This window comes from Lampetra fluviatilis, unplaced genomic scaffold (genome assembly GCF_964198595.1).
Source record: "Lampetra fluviatilis unplaced genomic scaffold, kcLamFluv1.1 SCAFFOLD_1512, whole genome shotgun sequence".
NCBI lineage: Eukaryota > Metazoa > Chordata > Hyperoartia > Petromyzontiformes > Petromyzontidae > Lampetra > Lampetra fluviatilis.
The window spans coordinates 7,501-12,100 of NW_027621285.1; the positions used below are offsets into that span (position 1 = coordinate 7,501).

The 4,600-nt window shown below is 70.3% G+C and overlaps 2 long non-coding RNA genes across 2 annotated transcripts in view; both read right to left on the minus strand.

The window, feature by feature from the left end:
- The window catches only part of LOC144955040 (uncharacterized), a 7,948-nt gene extending 7,394 nt beyond the window's left edge, over positions 1–554 (minus strand). Inside the window, exon 1 of the long non-coding RNA XR_013641480.1 lies at positions 445–554. This is a non-coding gene — a long non-coding RNA (uncharacterized LOC144955040). The remainder of the gene's footprint in view (positions 1–444) is intronic.
- A 212-nt stretch (positions 555–766) lies between these two features.
- Positions 767–2,306, minus strand: LOC144955041 (uncharacterized). Its single transcript, XR_013641481.1, has 3 exons — positions 2,241–2,306; positions 1,712–1,776; positions 767–962 (listed from the first exon to the last, which is right to left on the minus strand). It is a non-coding gene; the product is annotated as an uncharacterized LOC144955041 (long non-coding RNA).
- Between the last annotated feature and the right edge of the window lie 2,294 nt (positions 2,307–4,600).

Here is a 4,600-nt window from a genome sequence, read left to right on the forward strand (position 1 = left end):
TCATTCACACACTCACTCACTCACCCACCCACACACCCACCCACTCACCCACACACTCACCCACCCACTCACCCACTCACTCACCCACTCACCCACTCACTCACTCACTCACCCACTCACTCACTCACCCACTCACCCACCCACCCACCCACTCACCCACCCACTCACCCACACACTCACCCACACACTCACCCACACACTCACCCACCCACTCACCCACACACTCACCCACTCACTCACCCACCCACTCACCCACCCACTCACCCACCCACCCACCCACTCACCCACCCACTCACCCACCCACCCACCCACTCACCCACCCACCCACTCACCCACCCACCCACTCACCCACCCACCCACTCACTCACTCACTCACCCACCCACCCACTCACCCACCCACTCACCCACCCACTCACCCACCCACTCACCCACCCACTCACCCACCTGGTAAGTGACTCCGCTGTCTGTCCCTGCGTCCCAGGGTATGAGATCGTGAGTGACCATCTGCACCCAGCCACAGCCTCTGGTGCACAGGTTCTCACTCACTCACTCACCCACCCACTCACCCACCCACCCACTCACCCACCCACCCACTCACTCACCTGGTAAGTGACTCCGCTGTCTGTCCCTGCGTCCCAGGGTATGAGGTCGTGAGTGACCCTCTGCACCCAGCCACAGCCTCTGGTGCACAGGTTCTCACTCACTCACTCACTCACCCACTCACCCACCCACCCACTCACCCACCCACCCACTCACTCACCTGGTAAGTGACTCCGCTGTCTGTCCCTGCGTCCCAGGGTATGAGGTCGTGAGTGACCCTCTGCACCCAGCCACAGCCTCTGGTGCACAGGTTCTCAGCGGAGAGACCCACGACCCAGTCGGGGCTGGGCCCCATCATGGACAGGAAGCTCATCAGGTGGCGCGTGCGGTCCACCGAGAACTCCGCAGAGGGCGGGGCTCGTCTGGGCAGCGGGGGCAGCAGGAGGGGCAGCAGGAGGGGGCAGCAGGGGGCAGCAGGGGGGGCAGCAGGAGGGGGCAGCAGGGGGCAGGGGGGGGGGCAGCAGGAGGAGGCAGCAGGGGGCAGGGGGGGGGGGGCAGCAGGGGGCAGCAGGAGGGGCAGCAGGGGGCAGGGCGAGGTCGTCACGAGATGGTCATTGGGGCAGGCTGTGGAGCACGTGGTGGTGGTGGGTGGGGTGGTGGTGGTGGGTGGGGTGGTGGTGGGTGGGGTGGTGGTGGTGGTGGGTGGGGTGGTGGTGGTGGTGGGTGGGGTGGTGGTGGTGGTGGGTGGGGTGGTGGTGGTGGTGGTGGGTGGGGTGGTGGTGGTGGTGGGTGGGGTGGTGGTGGTGGTGTGTGGTGGTGATGATGGTGATGATGGTGGTGGTGAGTTGGTGGGGGGAGGTGAGTGGGTGGGTGAGTGAGTGGATTAGTGAGTGGGTGGATGATTGGGTGGGTGAGTGGGTGAGTGAATGAGAGGGTGGGTGAGTGGGTGGGTGGGTTGCTGAGTGAGTGAGTGAAGTAGTGGGTGGTGAGTGGGTGGGTGGAGGCACTAGTTGGTAGTGATGTTTCTGATGATGTTGCTGATGATGATGCTGATGATGATGTTGCTGATGATGATGATGATGTTGCTGATGATGATGCTGATGATGTTGGTGATGATGCTGATGGTGATGATTCTGATGTTGATTCTGCTGATGATGATTTTGATCCTCACACGCTGATTGGTTGCCATGCCGGCCATTGGGGCTTCATCTTGATGACTGTGAGCACCTCGTCACCCTGACGTCATCAGCAACATCATCATCAGCATCATCATCAGCATCATCATCAGCAACATCATCAGCATCATCATCAGCAGCATCATCATCAGCAACATCATCAGCATCATCAGCAACATCATCATCATCAGCAACATCATCATCAGCAACATCATCATCAGCATCATCATCATCATCAGTAGCATCATCATCAGCAACATCATCAGCATCATCATCATCATCAGTAGCATCATCATGAGCAACATCATCATCATCAGCAACATCATCAGCATCATCATCATCAGTAACATCATCATCAGCATCATCATCAGCAACATCACCCCCCCACCCCTCACCTGCCCCCTCATCTCGTCCTCCAGGGACCGCGGTGAACCCCACTCGGCCACCCTGCGGACCCCCCCACCCCTCACCTGCCCCCGCATCTCGTCCTCTAGGGACCGCGGTGAACCCCCCTCCCCCCTTCACCTGCCCCCGCATCTCGTCCTCCAGGGACCGCGGTGAACCCCACTCGGCCACCCTGCGGACCCCCCCTCCCCTGCCCCCGCATCTCGTCCTCTAGGGACCGCGGTGAACCCCCCTCCCCCCCTCACCTGCCCCCGCATCTCGTCCTCCAGGGACCGCGGTGAACCCCCCTCCCTCCTCACCTGCCCCCGCATCTCGTCCTCCAGGGACCGCGGTGAATCCCCCTCCCCCCCTCACCTGCCCCCGCATCTCGTCCTCCAGGGACCGCGGTGAACCCCCCTCCCTCCTCACCTGCCCCCGCATCTCGTCCTCCAGGGACCGCGGTGAACCCCCCTCCCCCCTCACCAGCCCCCGCATCTCGTCCTCTAGGGACCGCGGTGAACCCCCCTCCCCCCTCACCTGCCCCCTCATCTCGTCCTCTAGGGACCGCGGTGAACACCCCCCTCACCTGCCCCCGCATCTCGTCCTCCAGGGACCGCGGTGAACCCCCCTCCCCCCCTCACCTGCCCCCGCATCTCGTCCTCCAGGGACCGCGGTGAACCCCCCTCCCTCCTCACCTGCCCCCGCATCTCGTCCTCCAGGGACCGCGGTGAACCCCCCTCCCCCCTCACCAGCCCCCGCATCTCGTCCTCTAGGGACCGCGGTGAACCCCCCTCCCCCCTCACCTGCCCCCTCATCTCGTCCTCTAGGGACCGCGGTGAACACCCCCCTCACCTGCCCCCGCATCTCGTCCTCCAGGGACCGCGGTGAACCCCACTCGGCCACCCTGCGGACCCCGTCGCTGGCGAGGCTCCCCGCCTCCCACGGGATGAATCCGCGGCTGTGGGAGGCGCCGATGACGGCCGACCAATGGGGAGAGAACTCTGGGGGGGGGCGGGGCAAGGGGGGGGAATGGGGAGGGGGGGGGAAGGGGCGGGGCAAGGGGGGGGGGAAAGGGGCGGGGCAAGGGGGGGGGGAGACACGGGGGGGAGAGACACGGGGGGGGACACGAGGGGGGAGACACGGGGGGGCAAGGGGGGGGGGGAGGCACGGGGGGGGGGGGACACGGGGGGGGGACACGGGGGGGGGGGACACGGGAGACACGGGGGGGGGGGACACGGGGGGGGGGACACGGGGGGGGGGGGGACACGGGGGGGGGGGGGACACGGGGGGGGGGGGGACACGGGGGGGGGGGGGACACGGGGGGGGGGACACGGGGGGGGGGGACACGGGAGACACGGGGGGGGGGGACACGGGGGGGGGGACACGGGGGGGGGGGGGGGACACGGGGGGGGGACACGGGGGGGGGGGACACGGGAGACACGGGGGGGGGGGACACGGGGGGGGGGACACGGGGGGGGGGGGACACGGGGGGGGGGACACGGGGGGGGGGACACGGGGGGGGGGGACACGGGGGGGGGGGACACGGGGGGGGGGGGACACGGGGGGGGGGGACACGGGGGGGGGGGACACGGGGGGGGGGACACGGGGGGGGGGGGGGACACGGGGGGGGGACACGGGGGGGGGGGGACACGGGAGACACGGGGGGGGGGGACACGGGGGGGGGGACACGGGGGGGGGGGACACGGGGGGGGGGGGACACGGGGGGGGGGGGGACACGGGGGGGGGGGGGACACGGGGGGGGGACACGGGGGGGGGGGACACGGGAGACACGGGGGGGGGGACACGGGGGGGGGGACACGGGGGGGGGGGGGACACGGGGGGGGGGACACGGGGGGGGGGGGGGGACACGGGGGGGGGGACACGGGGGGGGGGGGACACGGGGGGGGGGGAGACACGGGGGGGGGGAGACACGGGGGGGGGGAGACACGGGGGGGGGAGACACGGGGGGGGACACGGGGGGGGGGAGACACGGGGGGGGGACACGGGGGGGGGGGAGACACGGGGGGGGGAGACACGGGGGGGGACACGAGGGGGGGAGACACGGGGGGGGGGGGACGGGGGGGGGAGGCACGGGGGGGGGGGACACGGGGGGGGGGGGACACGGGGGGGGGGGACACGGGGGGGGGACACGGGGGGGGGGGGGACACGGGGGGGGGGACACGGGGGGGGGGGGACACGGGGGGGGGGACACGGGGGGGGGGGACACGGGGGGGGGGAGACACGGGGGGGGAGACACGGGGGGGGGGAGACACGGGGGGGGGAGACACGGGGGGGGACACGGGGGGGGGGAGACACGGGGGGGGGACACGGGGGGGGGGAGACACGGGGGGGGGAGACACGGGGGGGGACACGAGGGGGGAGACACGGGGGGGGGGGGGAGGCACGGGGGGGGGGGGGACACGGGGGGGGGGGGGGACACGGGAGACACGGGGGGGGGAGACACGGGGGGGGGGACACGGGGGGGGGGAGACACGGGGGGG